Genomic DNA, 20,785 nt, shown 5'->3' with positions numbered 1-20,785 from the left:
CCCTGCTAGGTCTGTAAAGAACTGGGAAATCTGAGGATGGCTCTGAACACTGTATAACTAATTCATTCCATCGGAGCTAAAAGGCAAAGCTGCCTTCCCCACCAGAATCTGTCATCTTCCAGACAAAGGAAGGTTTTTCTTCTTGCTGTTTGTACCACCTGATTGTGTGAACTGCCTGCTGGAACTGCCTAGGGAGAGAGGACCAGAGCGCCTCAGCCTGAATGCGAGGCAGCCAATCAGAACTAATCTCTGCACTGGAAGTAAATCCAGGCCGTTCCAGGATCTGGTACCCAGGAGGCTCCGGCGGGCGGCAGGGGGTAGGCTCACTTCCCTTGGTGCCCCCGCCCAGCACCCCCAAAACCTACGAGGGACTTTCTGCACAATACCTCTCACCACCGTCGGCCATGGAAGAAATGATTTTTAGATCCAGTCCAAAACTAAATGCAAAGCCACGAGTCTGACTTTATGATTTATTTATTTATTTCTTCCTTTGCGAACGGAAGGTTAAATAAGAGCAACTCCTTGGCAAACCTTTAAGGGTAATTCAAGCGACACTGATGTGAATCAATGTTCCCTTTTTGAACACATTACTTGGCAGAAACTGGCTTTTTGTAACCCCCTTAAACCTAGCCGGCAAAACAAAAAGAAGGGGGGAAAATGTCCTTCAGACAAAAGGATGAGGTGAAAATAAAGAGAGAGTCGACTGCACTTTATTCTCTTTCACAGAAGCAAATGGACCCGGTGCTTTTATACATTAATCAATCAATATCGCTGGCTGTACATCAGCAGGGTAGCCAAGTTATGAATGACCTTTCTGGCAAAGAGGACACTTTTAATGCTCATAAGACTGCTCATAGCTTAGCAACTTTCCGAATTTATGCCTGCATGATTACCCCTCAGAGGCGAGTGGCCGTTAGCGCTGCACTAAATATGGCAAGGTTAGTCGTTTCCAATTTGTGCAGAGGGAAGGAGAGATGTGGACACGCTGCCCCATTTATGCACGAGCTGCCGCAGCCCGGGCAAGGGAGAGGGCATAGCCACTGGCGGCCATGCTTCTGCCCGACTACCAGGGCCGGTTCCCTCCCGAAAGCTAGCCGCGCCTCCTGGCCAGCTTCAGGCCCATCCACACGGGGCCGATTCGGGAGCTAACCTAGAAAAGCAAGCGAGGTCTACGTCAGCCGAGGCCTGCACCCCCCACGCAGCTCCTGAGTCCCCCGAGCGGGCAGACAGGGCTGGGCTGGCACTGCAGGGGCGAGGTCAGGCGACCTCGCGTCCTCTCCTGCTGGCTCTCTCTGTGCTCGGAAAGCCCTCCCCACCTGGACGGACCCTCCAACGAGGCAGCATGACTCACGTTTCCAAAATGAGAACCGAGCTCTCAGCTGTCAGTGATTTTTCTTTTTTTAAGCAAGCCACAGAAAGGCATTTCCACCAAAAGCATGACGGTGGCTTCCTTTCCTCAGAAATACTCTGTTCAGATTAGAACCCTTGGGCCGATCCTCCTTATGTTTCCCTGTCCCCACTCAGCCATGCTCCGCACACTCAGAAGCAGGCAGTTGTCTGGAGTCCATCCTCTGTGGGTGGAAGTGGAGCAGAGGGCTGTCCGTGGGCGTGGATCTCCATGACAACCATGATCACCTCAGGGAGACCACATGGGGGCAAAAGAGGAAATGGGCTTTCTCTCCCCAACTTCCCTTTTACGGTGGTGGCAAAAAAAATTTTTCTGGAAATCTGTTGGTCCATTTACAAACCCCCACTTTCTTCTGTCTCCCGTGGAGGGAAATGCAGACAGAGAGGGCGTTTAAATGTAGCCTTAGCTTCATGTGAGTTTCAACAGGAGAACATAGGCTCCAGCTCGCTGTCCTCACTCGACTCAGGCCTTCCAGGGCAGGAACGCGTTTCACGGCACCAGTTCTCCGTCCACATGGAGCCGCCCGGCTGTGCGAGGACGTGTCAGGACGCCGGTTAGAGAACACGGAACAGTTGGCTGTGGCCACTTCTGGTTCTGGACACATGAACCAGCTGTCTGGCTGCTGGTGGTTCCTATTCCTGAAGTCACACAGTTTACTCAGGGAGAGGCCAGCTCCCGCAGTGTTCCTGACTGAAGCCAGGCCCTCAGAGGCCGGTTGACAGACACAGGTGGTAACTAACTAAACCCAAGGAGAGCAGCTTGTTTTAAAGGAGACAGGGTGTCTCTGAAGGGGTGGGCGTTCTCCTCTCCACGCCTCTCCACCATGAGGACGCTGTGACTCCTCCCGTGGCCTGGGAGGGCCACAATCTCCAGCAGCTGCTGCACTTCATGCCCTGCTCTCCCCCCGGCCTCCCTCTCCACATTCCCCACGTAAATAAGTCTCGTCGCCGATTATCTTTAACAGATTCAGATTCCCAGCCAGAAAGACAACTTTCTGTGCAGAGCGGAAGGGGCATGGAGAGTTCAGGCTGGTTGACAGGGGCGGGTCTGGGAGGGCCCTCCCCTTCCTGTTTCCAGCTGTCATTCCTGGATGGCCTGCAGGTTTCGTTCCCAAGTTCCCACGGGAGGGTGCAAAGCCACCTATTTCAACAATAATAAAAAACTCCCCAGGTTCACTTTCCCCCTTTCCTGTCATCATTTCACAAACACCAAAGGTGTCCCTCTCCACCTCCTTCAATATGTACAGCCTCTGAGTCACCGGGAGCGGCCGCCCTGTGACGCCCCCACAAGCAGGCAGATGTGGCCGAATCCTCAACCGCCCTCCCCACCAGATCTCGGCCCAAGCTTGGCTGTTCCTCTGATGTCTCTCAAAGCTTCACCCTAACAACAAAAAACGGACATCTCTGCATCAGAGCACAAGGTCGGCTTCACAGCGCCTCAGGGTTTCCCCGTCACAAACAGCACTTTGACCACTTTGCTCATCTCCTCTCTTACCTGGTCAACAGCAACCTGCCAGGCTGTGCCTTTCTCCTGCACCTTCCTTTCCCATTCGGACGAGTGGCTCAGCGTCCGGCGGCTGGCAGACACCCGGGTCCTCTGTGCTGTGCCCACGCCTCTCTTCTGAAAGCGCCGTGGCACCTAACGTTCCCCACGGCCACAGGGCTGTGCTGATGCAGGCAGGCTGTCTGTCACACGGCAAGTCCCCGTCCTCACAGCAAATCTCTACGTGAAGACCGTCAGCCACGGCGAAAGGGCATTAGATCTTTCCTCTACACACTTGGTGGAAACCCTGACATTTGTCACAGTGCAAAGGGAACCCAACCCCCAGGACGAGGACAGATGACAACGCCGAGGCAGACACCCTTGAAGGAAGCCCCAAGTGCTCCCCTGCAAACCCAGTCCAGGACTGGGCGCCATCACAGACAGTTATACCTGGAAAAGGAGACCTCCGAGTTGCAGAAGATCAAAGAATGTGAAAGTGAAAGTCCATCTGGTTTTACAATTTCACACAAGAACAGACATGACTGTATCCTGTGCCCTCCCCCACGGAGACGGTCGGCTCTGTGAGGACCGGGATGTGTGGCAAATGGGACACTGTGACCTACATGCAGGTCCAGCCACGACAGGCCCTGGGGAACGCCTCCCCACAGCATTCAAACCCCAGACTCAGGACCTGTTACAAGGGGAGCCTGGTGATCCATGCCACCTGCCTCTCCCTCCCCAGGACACACCGTCTGCACTGCAGGGCCTCACCTCTGCCCCAGCTCCTTTGCACAGCTGGGCCCTCAGCCTGCCACCCGTGCCCACCAACATGTCCCCAGGGCTTCACAGATGCCTGACACAGAGGAAGCTTCATTAAATACACAAAGGCGCATGTGCCAACACGGCTGCCTCAATCACGTGGCAGCTCAAAGTGCTGTGCTCCACGCACTTGCTTGTAGTTGGGAGGGGTGTTCCCCACGTCCTGAGAGGATGAGAAGTCCTCCTGCGCCACTCCAGTACTTCAAGCGTTAGATCTCAGCAACAGAGTGTCATGCATCAGGACATACATAGAATGTAGAAACCTTTCTCTAAACCTGGGAATGACGCGCCACATGATGTTGGCCGACAGGGAGCTGACCTCTCAACTGGCCCATGTTCCCCTGGGCCTCCCCGCGTGGCCACCCATGTTACTGAGTCAGGTTGGTGGCACACAGTAGGACTGCCAACTCCAGTCACAACCACTGTGGCATAAGCAGGATCCGAGCCAAGAGTGACAGCCATCTGTCACCCACGGGCAAGCAGCTTGGAAACATGCAGATGTTGCCATTTGGAGACGGGTCCTGGGGCAATCCAGTGGAAGTGGGGTTTGGTTTGTAAGTTGCGATGATGCTGCCTGAGCAGTGGCAGGCTCCCCCAGACCCCTGGAGCTGTGGATGGAGACGGGATGAGTGCGTTTACGCCGGGACGGCCCGAGCAGGCGCAGGTGAGGCAGACACTGGCCTATCCACTGGGCTGCCTTAAAGAGTCCAGCCTGTTCCTTCCTACCCTCCGGAGAGGGATGACCAGCTGAACCTTCATCAGCTATTTTGAATGGAAGCTGGGACGTGAGCGTTAGAACCTACGAGAGCTTTACCTTCTTGAAATGGACCCGGGACCTGAAGGAGTCCCACCACGAGGCCTCCATGGGAGACTGCCAGGTGTGCGGGCAGAGCTGCGATCAAATGACAAGACGGGGACCAGGCAGGCTGGGAGGGGAAGGGGCCCATGGAGAAGGTGTCTGTGGCATTCGAGGTCCCATCCCGGAATCCAGGTGAGTTCTCACTTTACAAACAAGCCCTCGGCCCTGAGTGAGGCTGTCCGAGCCTCCGATAAGCCTCCCCTCTCGCAGGTGGCTCTGTGCTTGTCCACGCCAGACACCTGGGCTATGACAGCCTCCTGTGAGCACAGTGCGCGGCTTGCTCGCTAGTGAATGCCGTCCCCACCCAATGTGCCAACACAAGGGCAGGAGGCAAGACCCAGCTGGCGGAACAGGAACGAGAAACAGGAAGGGAGGCCGGGCGCTGGCTGCTGAGATGAAGGGGCCTCCTGTGACCCATCACTGGCCAAGGAGACAGGCCACCCTGTGGTCAGGGCACCTCAACCCGTAACAAATGAGTGTTTCCACCCTCAGGGCTGGCTCTTCCCAGCCCCACCTCTGACCAAGGCCCTGGTATCTGCCCGATGTCTCCGTCCCAGTGAAGCCATGTGTCCTGAGGGCCCAGGACATGGTTCTGCCACTGGTGTCTGTTTGGAGCATGGATTCTGGAGCAGGGCTTCCCTTGGCCTTGAGAGCAGAGGAAACGCCACCTTGAAGATGCTGCACGACGCCAGACAGCCATGCTGGGAGAGAAAGACCCGGCCGCTCTGAGCTCAACCAGTACCCGCCCCACCCACTCCACAGAAAGAAGCAGACCAAAAAGATGCCGTGATGCTTCCGGCCGAGAGATGCCCAAAGCGGAGGGAGAAACGGAGGAACAAAGAGGTCATTGTGGACGGATAAAATGGAAATCCGGCAGGGATCTAGCCTAACGCTGATCCAAAAATGAAACGAGACTAACTTTTCTCCCTGGGCAAATGTGCCGTAGGCCAAGGCACAGGTGTTTGGAAGAGAGAGGGGATGCCCGGCCAGTGTAGCTCAGTGATTGAGCGTTGACCTATGAACTAAAAGGTCACAGTTTGATTCCTGGTCAGGGCACATGCCCAGGTTGCAGGCTCGATTCCTGATAAGGGGCGTGCAGGAGGTGGCTGATCAATGATTCTCTCATTCACTATTGATGTTTCTATCTCTCCCTCTCCCTTCCTCTCTTACTTATCTGTCATGAGACTCAATGAAACAAACCTTCAAAATGTACACGTGTCTCCTTTTACAGATAAAAGAATGGACACCTTAGAGGTATGCAGCTGGGGACCCCTGAATCGAATGTGCAACATTTGTTGTATACATGCGTTTTTCTGGAGGAATCATTTCATTCATCACATTACCTGAAAGGGGGGAAAAAAATTCCTGAATTATGTAATATGACCAAAGTCAGCCAGCTCAGAAATCTGGGACCCAAACTCCCATGTGACTTTCAAAAGCCCTTGCAAGCAGGTCTGACTGGAAGTCCCCGATGTGTGAGAAAGGCAGGGAATGGCAGAGGGGTCCTCAGAGTTAAGGAGGTGCAGGAGGAACTGATAGGGCGCTGGGTCCCAGCAGAATGTCTGAGGACATTCACGGGGCCTTTCACTCCATCCCAGGGGCTCTGCAAAGCAATTCCACCACGAGTGACCTCTCTGCACAGAACCCCACCCCACTCCCTCTCTCCATCACTGACATGGGCAGGAAGGAACCCACCAACCTGCAGTCCTGCTTCACCTGAACTCAGAAGTGACCCGGGAATGACAGGACCAGCCGTGAACATGCAGATTCCCCAGATTACAGCGCTTCTGGAAGAAAGTTCTGCTAAATATGAAGAGGCATTCTCTTTGGGAGGGGAAAGCCTCATCCTCATGGGCTGTGGGATTTCCCAACTCCTCACACACACTTCGCAATTCTTAAACAGGTAGGTATTGCTTTTCTTATTTTGGAAGGGGAGCTGCTTATGCACTTAGAATGCATCTCGCTGACATGAATGCTTCCCAGGTACAGGCCGAGGGTCCAGCTTCCAGTCTCCCTAGCCCAGCACGAGACTGTCCCATCGGCACCCTTAGCCCCAGCCCCAAGTGCCCCAGAAACCTGTCATCTGTGACCGGCCGAGAGAAGCACACCCTTCATTCCACTCCACAAAGCGAAGGCTGGCAGGGAGCAGATGGTGTGAGAACCCGGAGGGGGCGGTGGCACGAACCTTAGAAAAGCCAGCACTTTGGAAGCAGGCGGGGAAGTCCAGACGGCATCGCTCGGTGACAGGGCACAGGCCCTGGGCCCCGGAGGGGCACTCGGTGTCATCCCCAGGAGGACGGGCACTGTTTCTCAGCGTGTCCCCTTCCCCCGAGGACACACACACGCCGATCAGGGACCAGACATGCCCCCATCGAGGGCCACAGGGGCAACGCTGGATCCTGCGGTCCCTGCCCTCCCGTGCAGCTCAGCTCTTCCTCCACTGATGGATGACGCCAGTTCACACCTGTGATCCTCGTTTATTTTAGTTGAGTCATCTGTTTCAGCTCATGTAGTCATTTCCTGTCAAATTTCTGGCCAAAGGGAGCAGTCGGGAATCCGGGGAGAGTGTGAGCTTTTGCAGAAACGAAGGGGAAGTGGCACCGATACAACCAGGCACTTTTTTCTCACGGGGCCGTTTTCTTCTGATGAAACAGCAGGTCCTCGATGGACAGTTCTGTTAGAACGTTGACAAGATGCCGTCGTCATCGTCGGAACTCGACTCCTGTGTGTATCCAGTGGCTTAGGTAAAACTGGTTTCGTTATCTGTTGTTTTGCTTAGTCCCCAAACCCACCGATGGCGCGGAGAGAGGACTTCCGGTACTCCTGGCCCACACACTGACCTGTTCAGTTCTCGTTAATCCTCAAAAAGGGGGTGATGTCTACAGGGGCAGGAAGAAGGCAACAGCAGGGGTGGGGGGCACAGGAGAATCAGTGTGTGGACGGAACCCAGGACACCGAGGGACCCGCAGGAACCCGCAGACAGCGCCCACGGGATCACAGCACTGCCGGGCAGACCCGGGACCAGGGCCACACAGGAGCTGGGACACGGCCCCTGCTCCGCAGAGGTACAACGTTAGCAATGCACAGTAAGCAGAACTAAATAGCGCATCTTTCTGGAACAATCCGAGATAACAGTACACAATCATGTGGAAGACTGTGGTACGCATTAAGCGTTATATCATTTGGAAAAGAGGGGGATGAGGGAGGGATGTGTGGGTTCAACGATAGCATGGTTTTCGTGCTCCTTTCTGACCTATCCTGCTCCTTGCCTTGCTCTCTCCGCTCAGCATCCGCACCCACCGAGGGGCCCCCGCCGGATGCCTCACCATCAGCTTAGCTGCCTCCCCCCGTTTCTCCCAGAGGGAGCCCCGAAACAGCACCAAGGGCCTCACTCTTACCGCCACTCTCATGCCATTCGCCCACCCTCAAATCCCCCCTCTTCCACGGAGAGCCAGCCCTGCCTGCCTGAAACAGGGTGAGGTCACACCCCGTGCCCGTGCAAGTGTCTGGCGGTTCCCTGTTCCTAAGAGGAAGGTCCAGGCTCCCCTTCCCACGGAGAACGTGCTCCATCTCCTCTCCCTCGGACCTCACGTCTGTCCCCCACCAGCTCACACTCTGCACTGCGCCCTTCACGCACGAGCACATCAGCACATCCTGAGGTTCCCAGCCCTGCCAGTGGTCTCTTTAGGAATCCTCTCCTGCTAGACAGCCAGCTCCCCAGGGCACAGAGCATGTCCCGCCTCCGGGCACAAAAGACCTCTGTTCACCTAAGGAGGCAGGAGATAGGCCCTATTGTATGTGCGGCCTTGAAGATGAAAGCAGGAATAATTACCTCCAGAAAGGAAGAAAGGTAAGAATGGGACTTGGCAGGAATTCTAAGAATGGACAGGAGAGAAAGCTGACAATGATTTGATGCAAGAAGAAGAAAAATCAGAAGACTGCATTTCCACCAAAGCAAGTCAGAGAAAAGAGTGGAAGATGAAGACGAGGCGGTGCCTTCTGAGCCAGCCCAGGACAAAGATCGGCCTTCTCATCTGTGCCCTCGGAGGAGGGGGAGCAGATGGAAAGGAAGGGAACAAGGACCCAGACTTTGTCCTGGCTTTAGCAGAGAAAAATGAAAAGCTAATCAAATGCTCTTACATTAAAAAATACTGCGAGTCTGGCAGGAACTAAAAACACAGAACAGCAAGCAGCACTCCAAACTCTCACCTTTCCCTCTGTGCCCAGCGCCCAGACACCAACCCCTCCACACAGGCCAGCCCCTCCAGGCCGGGCGGGCCAGGGGCCCACTTCACACAGAGCGCACCGAGGGCAACCAGAGGCGCTCCTGTTCCTTCACTAGGGGAATCAGGGATGAAGTCAGACTCAGCACGTCCCGACGTCCACATCCCTAAGACCTTGCTACTCAGGCTCTGGCCAAGCTAATGCTTTTTCTTCCTTCTTAGTCTGTAATCATTTCTTTGGCTGTTTTCAAAGTTCACCATTCTTCACTCATTTCCACTATCAGTGACCAAGGGTGTTTTGAAAATTCTCTCCTTTCTTTTAGTATTCTGTTCTGCTGAATTGCCTAATCATCTAGAAACTGTTAAATCATATATAAGCTTGAAAACTCACCTTCAGTAACCATATTACCCCCTTTTTGCCAAATAGCCCTCCCTATTGATTTTATTAGCATATATTTTCCCAAATAATCCCATGTAAAGATCAATTCCTTATTAAACAGACACAATGTTATCTCTCCACTAGATATCATTAATTACAAAGTGGAAAATAGTAACTTTACAATAGATAACGTACTAGTCATCGTGATTACTAACTCATCACATAAGTAATCACTGTCACCATCACTAAGTGCTCAAAGCTGACCTTATCAATAGACAGATAAATTAATATCATGTCCCTCCTGATACAATGCATAAGAAGAACATCTATAATTTCTGTCAAAATGCATTGCCTGGCTCTTATTATAAGGAAACGTCAGGCAACTCCATATTGAAGGACACAAAATAACTATCAAATATGTTGACACTGTAGACATAGGAAAGACTGGGGAACTGTTCTAGGTTGAAGGACTTAAAGAGATGGAGCTCTGAATACAACTTGTGACCTGCAGTTTTCTTTTCATATAAATGGCATTATGGGGAAAACTTAAATAAGATCTGCAGATTACCTAGTAGATTTGTGTCAATGCTAATTTTCTGGTTTTGATAACTTTTCTGTGGCTATGAAAGATAATGCCCTTGTTCTTAGGAAGGACACATTAACCAACTTAGAGATCAAATGGCACCATGTCTGATATTTACTAGGAAATGATTCAGAAAACACAATGTAAATGTGTGTGTGTGTGTGTGTGTTCTACATATGCACATATAGAGAGTGAAACTGTGTGAGAGAGAGAAAGAAAAGAGAGAGAGGTTGATAAAACATGCGGTAAAAGGTTAACATTTCAGGAATTTGGCTGAAGAATTCTTTTAACTCTTTACTTTTCTGTAAGTCTGAAATTGTATTTAAATTAAACAATTTTCAAAGAAGTATACATAAAATACAGTATGATTCTAACATCTGTAGTCCAATTATGTATTTTCTATTCTTAAACATATACAATTATACATATTACTGCATAAATATTTTAGATTATATGCACATTTCATTTGCTGTTTACTGTTTTCAAGCTATTAATGAAAATGTTAAATAGAAACAGAACTCTCACCAGCCCTTGCAGTTCCCCTCAACACAAATAGCCCAGAAATCAATATATTGTTTCTATTTATTAGTCTTTCTTTTAGTCATGGTCCAATGTGTAAAAATTTCTCTTTAGGTGCTGAATTTGATTGGGACATTATAGGAAAGATAGGAGCTTTTAGGTATTTGTTTTTAATACATGTATGATGTTCACACTTGCAATCCTATTTGCTTTCAAAAGGGCAGATGGGTGTGGTGGGGGGACAGGGGAGGAGAGAGATACAAAAGATGGAAGAAAATGGGATCAGAATGTGGTCCTTGCCCACCATCCTTTCCCTAGCTGGAATGGCTGTTCACTGGCTCCTTACCACACTCCTGAACTTCCCAACACCCCTGGGATCTTACTGCACCTGCTTCTACCCATCATCCTCTGGGAACAGGTTAGCTCACTCTTGAAGCTTTCCCAGCCATCCAACCCAGGAATTCCTCATACCTCAGAAGGCCCAGGATGTGTACGGTCCTGCTCCACTACCTAGTAATAACTGGCAATCATCTTAGATCCTTTTAATCATGTGTGTGTGTGTGTATGTATGTGTGTGTATGTGTGTGTGTGTGTGAGAGAGAGAGAGAGAGAGAGAGAGAGAGAGAGAGAGAGAGCGCAAAATATGACAGACGGGTCATTTCTTCTACTCTTTTCTATACTCTCACGGAAACTAGCATTTATACTAATAAATCCTTAACAAAAAGCTGCAAACCTTAACATGCCCGTGTTCCCAATGCAAGGACTGCCACCGAGCAACCTTGAAACAATGGTTGGAAAGAACAGTGAGCATAAGTTCGCATTTGTACAACACAACGACCCTTTGGAGTGAGAACCCACATTCCATGGGGCTTGTTCCTGATGAATCCAGGCACTACGGTAGGTTCCTCATCGCCATTCCCTTATCACTGAAGCTTATAGTTTCCCCCTTTGTTACTCAGTGTATTTTCTCCGTCAAGTATACGTCATATACGAGGTAGTGATCACCAAGTTCTCTACTCCTTACAGGTGAAGTCTGCCCTTTGTTTCCTGATCGTAAAAGCAGTAAGTGCCTGTTGCGAAAGTCTTGAAAACACAAAAAAGTATGAATGAAATAAGTCACCCATTGTCAGTGCTGACATCTCAGTATGTTTATTTACATTTAAAAGAAACTAGGACAGTTACATATGATTTTGTGTCTTGCTCCCCTGTCTACTGACCTTTCTTCCATATCCTTAAATATTAATCAGGAACATGATTCCTAATGGCTGCCCAGGTTTCTACCACAGAACCACAGCCAGGTGACTCGATCCCTCCTGATCTTGTGGAAGATGTGTGGCAGAGACGCCGAATGGCCATCCTAACAACCGTGCTTCCTGGTGAGAACGCTCACTCTCTTCGGGGCCGCAACACCCCCGTTAGAACTGCATCTCCCAGTCTCTGTGTATCCAGGGAGAGTCATATGACTGAGCTCCAGCCAATGAGATACAAGAAATAGTAATGGGGTGAGGTTTTGGGGAAATCTCTTTAGAGAGGTGTCCCCATGCTTCGGGCCCCCCACCTCCCGCCTGGAGCACAGTGGGGCCGCCTGCTTGAAACCACAAGGTGGCCGGGTGGGGAGAAGCTGGGTCCCTGCTGGCCCCGTGGGGCCTTCATTCTGTACTTGGCAGCCCTCCTCCCATGTCTGCTTAGGAGAGAAGGAATGACACCCCAATCCCTTCACCCAGTCCCGGCTGCCTGTACCTCCCAGCTGAGTGCTGTGAGAGAAAAGAATGGTTTTGTTGTTTCCCCACCTTCTACTATCTTCTTGCCTCTACAGCTTCAAAATATGGGACCAAGACCTCATGTACAAAGCAGACTGCCTGAGGCCATCAGTCCAACCTGAGAGGCTGGCATAGGGCAGTCGCTGGTCTCGCCTCTCCCCGAGCGTGGCCTCCCCTGGGGGTAGCAGCCTGCAGGGAAAGAGACGGGCCTGCGTTGGCTCGTTACTGCTGTGCACACAGCTCCAGCTGAGGGTGACCGGGAAGGCTCCCCTCCCTGGTGCAAGTACCTCCCACATAAGAATTCCCAAGTCACAGGCTGCTGGGCTGCCCCCTGCAAGCTTGGGTTAGCCTCTGGGGTCTTTCTCAGGAGGAAGGCCTGGTTTGGTTTGAACCCAGCCCTGCAGGGAAGCCTTCCAGCCAACACCCTCGTCATGGAAGCCGCTGGCTCTGCCAGGCACAGCCCAGCATCCCAGGGAGGCCCCAGGGCCCAAGAGAGCTTTGCAGGTTACAGGGCTGCCCACACAGCGTGCAGGGGACAGGTCACTGCACAGAAGCAGCTGGGGGCGCCTCCACATGCGGATTCTGCTTGATTCAACGAACAGCTTCTCCACTGATGAGTACCCCACTCCCCACAGAAACAGTGGACAACGTACCACAAAGCCCTCAGGGAGCCCCAAACTTCAAGACTGGGTGACCACCTGACAGCGCTCTAATCCTACTGCTTTAAACATGGCTGAAGGGCACAGGCCACATTTCCAGCTTTCCTGACGACAGAAGGGGGCGCACAGTTTCGTCATCCTCAGGTGCGCAAGCTCCTGTCTGGCCTGCAGCTGGGGTTCCAGTCGCGCTTCCCAGGCCGCACAGCCACGGCGGAGGGGAGGCCGGCCGCGCCCGGGGGACGCAGCCCACACCCAGGAGACTGGGGACACCTGAGTTCACTCGGAGACGAGCTTCTTTACTGCCCAAAAGGAAAATGAGCCAAAGGCCTAATAATCTAGGGTCCTATCTACTGATTCGCCATAAATTATAGGACAGTGTTTCTATAAAAAAACCAAACACTAATTTCACCCCAACTTGGCTGTTTCATACAACACATACATACAACCTTAGAGGTTTTGGTCTGCAACAAGTCTTCAGAATATCTGGGTCCAAATATTTCACTGTTATGATCAAGGGTAAGAGGATCTAACGGATGTCCATTCTTTTGTTCTCCGTGAACTTGGATGTTTTGGGCTGGAAACGGCGTGGGGACGCAGGCCACTCGAGAACCGTGACAGGACGCGCCAGCAGCTAGGGCTCCTCTGTCTCCGTTTAAGGGAAGCCCGGAGCCCCCACGGCACGCGTGCACGGGTGGACGGGAAGCTTGTGAGATGCTGGCCATGTCTCAGTGCTGCCCTGGTCGGCCTGCTGTCCCCAGCCCTCCCACCACTTCCTGCCCTGGCGCCGCCCCTTAGGGAGTTTTATTAACCAAACGCTTGGGGTTTGTGTATTTATATTACCTCCTCTCCTCTCCCTTCTGTTCTATGAGGGCACGATGGGGGAAAAAAGTTATGACAAACTTTAATAAAAACAAAATTAAAATGATTAAACCTTTCATATCCTTTAGAGATAATCTCTCTTCTGCTGGCTGGTCTATCTGGAAGGAAACAAATGCAAACCACAGCTTGCTGCGCTCTTCCATTTTGCTCCCCGAAGGAAACAAACAGAAGAGACTGCCTGTGGCCAGATTTTTAAAATAAATTAAATCTGTCCTCACACACGGCAGCCAGGTGTGGCTAAAACATTCTTTCCAAATACCCATGACATATACCAACCTCTCTCCCTCCAGGGATCTTTCAACATGAGCCTGGCAATCCCGAGGGGACAGGGCGCTGAAGGGGGAGAGGACTGGTGTCAAAATAGTTCTTGAAAAGGAGCCACTGTTTCCCAATTAGCTGTGCAATACTGCCTTGCAGGAGGGGCCGGAAGCCCTGTGCCTGCAAACCATCTACACACACACACACACGCACACGCACACACACACGCACGCGCGCACACACGCACACACACCCACGCATGTGTGCACACACACGCACACACACACGCACACGCACACACACACATGGCACACACGCGCGCGCGCACACACGCACGCACGCGCACACACGCGCGCGCACACACACACGCATCTACATTCCTCATGAAAGGGCAGCCCAGAGAAAACAGAACCGTGTGGACGCATCCCCATGGTCCAAGTGTTCCGAGGGAGTCTTCAGGTGCGCCCGGGGCCTGGACACAGGCCCACGGAGAATAAATGGCTGCAGAGCTCCACCAGGCCTGTCTGTTGAAAGCTGGCTAGACACGCAAGTCAGAGCTGGGTCATGAGGCCTTCCCCAGGGGGACAGTGACCTCTGGACACGCAGCCCTGGGGACACCCAGGGAACAAAGCTGTCAGGGCACTGGGCTCCTTTGGGATTACAACAGAAGCAGAGAAATGCAATGCTTGTCCTGGAACCACACATGGCCATCTTGTCGATGTTCCGGGGAATGTGGGTGCCCCTCGGAAGGCGCAGGGCAGGGGGCGGTGAGGGGTCTGACTTTGCTTTCGTCATCCTAACACATACCCCGGCCAGAGCCAGCTCCTCATTCTTGAGTTTGGGGTTGGCACTGTAGCATAGACAAGTCGTCCTCAAGTCAAAAGGACAACAGTCTCCCCTGTGCTTCTCACTTAGGCAACGAGCATCAGGAAAGGATTTGGGTTTGTTTGTTTTTTTGCGGGGAAGGGGGGTGAAAGCTGCTGACCCCTGGGTTGAAGCAGAGAGGTCCCAAGCTATGGGGATCCCTGGGTGTGGCTCCTACCCAGTTCAGGGTCAACAGGGCCCCTTCTACTTGCAGTGGTTGCTGCTCCCAAGGTTCCTAGGGAGGCTGCTCACTGCGGCACCCCCTCTCCTCCTGCCTGGGTGGGTGGGGTCTTTACTGGGGGGATGATGGGGTGAGGGAGAGCGAGAAAACTCACTCCTGAACCACGGTGGACATGCAAGTCAAGTTTCCACAGGAACCTGAATAGTGGAGGTCACACTGCCGCCTCCCCTGCTCACACCGTTCCCTTCCTGATGGGGGCAAATCCTAATCCCCACGCCCCGCTCAGACCACACCTCCCAGCACGCGCCTCCTCTCTGGGCCTCTGTCCGCCTTCCTGCGCTTCCAACCAGCCACGGGGCTGCACGGGCTACACGTGCTGGCCCTCTGTCTGGACGCTCCTGCTCACTGTCGCCCTCTCAGGTCCAATGTCACCTCCGGAGAGAGACTTTCTCGGAGGAGCACCTTATAAAAAGCAGCGCCCAGCTCACCTGCCCCACCTGGTCTATTTTTATCGCGCCTTGCACACCTAACTCTGCACTGCTTACTGGGTATCTGTGCCCGCTAAAGGAGGGAAAAGCCCAGACTGTCTTCTCCCTGCTGGCAGATTTCTCAGAGCCAGAGCGGTGCCCGGCCATCCTAGGACACATCCATGTGTGGTGCCCGGCCATCCTAGGACATGTCCATGTGAGGTGCCCAGCCATCCTAGGACACGTCTGTGTGAGGTGCCCGGCCATCCTAGGGCACGTCTGTGTGAGGTGTCCGGCCATCCTAGGACACGTCTATGTGAGGTGCCTGGCCATCCTAGGACACGCCCGTGTGTGCAGGACAAGGAGTCACTCTCCCCGGCCTACGGAGCTCTCCATCTCTGTCCGGAGAGGATCAGCAATGGGTCCAGGATTAGCCCATCACCCCAGCAGGGAGGCAGGGCACCTCTGCACCAGGCCCAGCTCTGCCCGAGTCGCAGCTGGAGCAGGCGGCCGTGCGCACCTCCCGCAGGGAAGGAAGTGACCTCCACCTGCCCTGCCCAATACAGTGGCCACTGCCCGCTGGTGGTGCGAGCACAACGGTCCGGAACAGTGGGACCCAGTGACCAGGACCTGTGAGGGGTGACAGTGCCTTTACTTTCTGCTCTTGCGGTCAAGGAAAGCCCTTCCGGAGAACGGCCGAGGGAAAGATCAGGGCTGGGCATGTGGACACGGAGGAAGCAGGGGTCCTCCGTGAACGCTGTGGGGGAAACGTACCTACGAGGACCTTTAAATAATGGCAAGCCTGCAGCAGCCAGCAGAGTAAGGTAAACCGAGAAACAAACCCTCAGGTCCTCCAGCAAGCAGATCCTCTGGAAGGAGCACCCCCACATCCTCCTATAGAATTCTGTCCCAGAGCCAGTGAAGGCTGTGTCAGAGCCCAGCTCTGGAGAGCTTGTACCCCAAACACAGAAAGAAACAAACGGGGGGCTGTCAATCCCCACCCACAAATCCAGTGAGTTTCGCTCTGATTCTTCACTGACCAAGACCCTCACCAAAGCCCAGCGGGGACTGGCGGGCACTGACCCCGCAGCCAGAGGCTTCACCCGTCCCTCCCGCCTCCCTTCTCCTCTGTGTCCACCAACACAGCCATCCCAGCCTCCTGCACAGGTGCTGGCCTCAGCTGTCAGAGTGCAGGCGGTGGAGGAAATGGGTTCCCCAAATCCACGTGTTGAAGTTCTAACACCCACGCCTCAGATGTGACTAGGCTTGGAGAGACGGCCTTTGAGGCTGCGATTAAGTGGAAATGAGGCCCTGACTCCATCTGCCTGGCGTCCTCACGGGAAGAGGAGAGTTTGACGTGCAGAGGGTCACACGGGGAGAAGCCGCTAAGAACCAGCGAGGGCGGCCCCGGGCGAGCCGAGGGGAGCGGCCCCAGGAGGAGCCGAGCCCTGCCCGGTGCATGGCTCCACGCTCCCAGCCTCCAGTGGCTCCAGCCGCCCGGCCTGTGGTCTTCCGTGATGGCAGCCCCAGCAATGAGGGCAGTCCGCGAGGAGAGAGAATCTGCCCTAAGTGCAGAACTTTACACCAGTGAAAACGGTGAGAGCAACGCGCAGGGATTCTTTGTGAGAAGATGATAATTTCGGAAGAAATTTCGAGTTAAAACGACAGGCCTGTTCCAAGAAAAATCACTTACTGTCCAATTTTTAATATTCTAATTAAAGCAGAGGTCAGGATCTTTTAAAAGCAATAAAGAGCTCCTTTTATTAACATATACACAAAAGGTCTCAAGATGGTCTTGAGGTATAAAACTATAAAAAGCCCTTTAGCATCCACTCTGCAAGAAACAGCTTTACAGAGTCCTTTCCAACGCCCTCACCACCACTCATGGGACAGGCCGGGGTGGCAAAGCCAAAATGAATCCATCCCGAGAAAAGGATGTAGAGGGACGGGAAGACAGGAAGGCAACCCCTGGTGCGGGCTGGCAGAGAGCAGGCGGCCGGCAGGCACCACCGCCTTTACAACGGAAGCCGAGGCCCCTCTGGGGAGGCCGCCCACGCCGGGTGGCGGGCTGGAAATCGGGCTTGTGGGGAATGGTGTGTGCAGTGGAACGTGCTGGCGGTTCCATAAGCCTGCACTGCCCACCGAGGAGCCACAGCCACAGGTCACGATCAACTACTTGAAATGTGGCTCCTGTGACAGAGACACTGGGTGTTGTGTGTTTTGATTAAACCTAAATAGCCACGTGCAGCTCTGGCTGCCTGGCAGGTGGGGAACCAGCAGAAACTTCCCTGCTGCTCTGGGGACCTGGGAGCCCAGGCACCGGGGACCCGCGGGCGTGCTCCCACAGACCGGCGAGGCCACACACTCTCCACCGCTAGTCAACGCTTGGAAAAACCATGCGGGACTGTGAGTGTCATAATTGGGTCACAGTCTGAAGGGGGCTCCTTCCCATCTGTGAGGCTGAGCAGCAGCCTTTGAGCTATTTCTGTAGCAAAGAGATGCACGTTCTATTCCCTGCCCTGCCCCCACCAAGGTCAGGAACAGGTTCGGTAGAGGATGCACGCAGCCCGAGAAGTGGATGCTGTGCACAGTCCCAAAGTCACTGTTTCTCTTAAGAGATACATCCGGACAACCAAGGGGGGGTTAAGCGCAGAGGGGGGAGGAGGGGCCTGCACACAGGGCCGAGGACAGCAGGTGATGGCCACTGTGTCTCGCTGCCGTTGTCATCACCACCAGGCCCCTCCCCTTGGGTGAAATCCAGGCACAGAACCCCAAACTCCAACCCAGGAAACACACCCACTCACTGGCCAGCAATCCACGCTCACGTGAGAGCCAAGTTTCAGACCCTCAGGTCCCTGGAGACCCCTTTCCAAGGGGACTTGGCATAAAGGTGCCACTAAAACAGCACTTGGTGTGACTCGACATTCTATGTCTCCCTGTTGGACCCCCTGTGTTTCTGGGCTCTTCGGCATGCTCATACCCTAAACAGGGGACCCCCAAGGCTCACCCCCCCCCACACACACACACGCAGTCTCTCTAATTCCAGTAGCTGCCAGCAGGTGCCTTTCTTTTCTTTTTTGTTGTGTCACTTGGTATCACCCTCGCTAGAAGGGAGTGGGCAGCGCTGGGTGGCCGTGGGGGCACACAGTAGTCGCCACCCGAGGGGAGGGTGTGGGAGATGATCTCAAGCCTCCACCAAGGAAAAGGCTACCTGGCCCGGCACTGTATCCCATACACATGCCCAACACATAGGGAGGCGACCCTCCAGTTTCACCCACTGAAAGAAAACAGAAAACCCAGGTGGCTCTGATCATCCATAACAACAAAGCAACCAGTGAATGGCGGAGCTAGAACACGAGAGGGTGGGTGGGTGAGAACCACTGCGACTCGAGCTGCGGCAGCCGCGTCTCGGACAATCTCTAGAAGGTGCAAGTCTCCGTGCCGATGCTCGTGTCCCCTTGAGGGGACGGAGAGGAAGGAGATCAGGTGTGGACTCGGGTCCCATGGCCAAGTCACCAGCCTGGTGATGTCACAGGCGCTCTGGGGGACCCTCAGCCCAGGAGCACAGGACCACAGGGGAACGGCACCCTGCACATGTCCACCTTCCCACAGACCAGGTCATTAGCATATTCTGCAGAGAGTCAGCAGTAAAGTTTAATTGCCCTTAATTACCCAGTTCAAGAAGGCTGCTAGATAATGGCTCTCAGATTTCTTGCCTGGCATCCACGTCATTTCCCCGACTCTGACTTCATTATGTCCCTGACTTGGAGGCAACAGCTTCTGCAAGGTGCCAGGGAAGGCTGGGCCATCCCTATAGAGGTTTCTTATATGAAGAGTCAGGCCCCCGGCTCCCACACAGGCTGGTACACGGGTGGGTGAGGGGTGTGGGGTGTGGGAGGCGGAGGAGAAGAGGACACACTAGCACATACTTAGAGGAAGGACTAAGCCAAGGAATATGTAATCAGAAGCCATCGCAATTACAAATGCAAATGAACAGGCAATTGGCACTGACCTTTGTAGATTGTTAGAGGACTAATTAAGGCAAATCAGGGACTCTATCCAACAGAAAAACAAGACAGTGTACACCGGGAGAACCACTCTGTCCTCTTCATGGAGATGCAAAACGCAAGCGAATCAGACAGTAATCAAACTATGTGTGCCGGGCACTGACAGGCAGAAAACTACCTCCATGCACAAAAGAAACCAGGTGCACTCCCTGTGTATCAGCAGCGACTTTGCCAAGGTCTCTACCTGTAAGGTTCGCCAGCGCGTGAGCTCTATGAGGCTCCATACACGTGAACCGATGCCACCCACGAACCAGCCAGATATGCCAATTACTGACTTTGCTTAGAATGGTTATTTTTAAAGCGTTAAGAAAATACTTTTAAAAAATGGAATCAACCTCTACATTATTCTGCAAATTCCCCTTTTCATTTAACAATATATTCTCTTTCATCTGATGCACAATGGTCTCTCTTTATTCTTGCATTGTAAAGCACCTTTCTAAAAAGCACACTGATGCTTGCAACCCTTGGCCAGACAGCCCGTCAGTGGGGAACGTATTTATTACAGATAACGCCGTATTTCCTTCATTCCCCCATAAGGGCTTAAAATCCCAGGCACCCCAATCTACTCGGATGCGCTTTTACATGTAACTTCTCTGGTTAGAAATCCATCACCCCCATGCCTTCCCCAAGCCCCGTGAACAAGATGTTCAGTAAAAAGGGAAGGAAAAAAAAAAGAGCATAGCTTTGGAGGGGGGAGGAGGAAGGCTGAGGACAGAAAGACAAAGGGCCTCTTGTGCCTGGGGCACTGATAGGATGAAATTAACTAACCCCCCCCCCCCCCCCCCGCCAGCCAGAAACACCTCTTTAACAGGCACACAGGGAAGCTGATCCTCCCCAGCACCCACCTATGAGAGCTTTTCGTCTTTCAACACGGGCTTCCTCTGCCTTCACCTGTGTGTGCAAATGGAGTGACAAGACCAACTCCTAACACAGTACAGGGCCACGACTTGGTCTTGGAAAAAATACGCGCAAGCCAATAATCTAAAGATCGGGATGCAAAACAATAATAATAACGATGGGGTGGGGAAATCTCATCGGGTTAGTTTACTCTGTTCTCTGAGATGAGTACTTCCAAGTGATGTCTACAATGAGAAGGCCCATGCTGTGTGTGCATGTGTGTGTGCGTGTACGTGTGTGTGTGCGTGCGTGCGTGTGTGTGCGTGTGAAGCACAACCACAAACACCGTCACACCAGGTAAAGACAACAGTGTGGCCAGCCTGCCCACGGAGGGAAGGGTGAAGCTCGCCCACAGCAGGACCACGTAGGGGAGGATGGCCTACTGGTGAGCACCCTGCTGGCAGCCGACGCTGGGCCCTGTGGTGCAGGGCAGGACGAGATGCTGCATGTCGGGGGGCGATGGACAGCGGCAGGCGGAAAT

The 20,785-nt window shown here is 53.2% G+C and overlaps 1 protein-coding gene across 1 annotated transcript in view; it reads right to left on the bottom strand.

Moving 5' to 3' along the window:
* The window catches only part of ZFHX3 (zinc finger homeobox 3), a 151,678-nt gene that overhangs the window by 66,186 nt on the left and 64,707 nt on the right, over nucleotides 1–20,785 (bottom strand). The gene's annotated exons all lie outside the window — the stretch shown is intronic.

The sequence above is a fragment of the Myotis nattereri genome (genome assembly GCF_964212035.1).
Source record: "Myotis nattereri genome assembly, chromosome: 15".
Lineage (NCBI taxonomy): Eukaryota > Metazoa > Chordata > Mammalia > Chiroptera > Vespertilionidae > Myotis > Myotis nattereri.
This window is presented reverse-complemented; position numbering and strand designations above follow the sequence as displayed.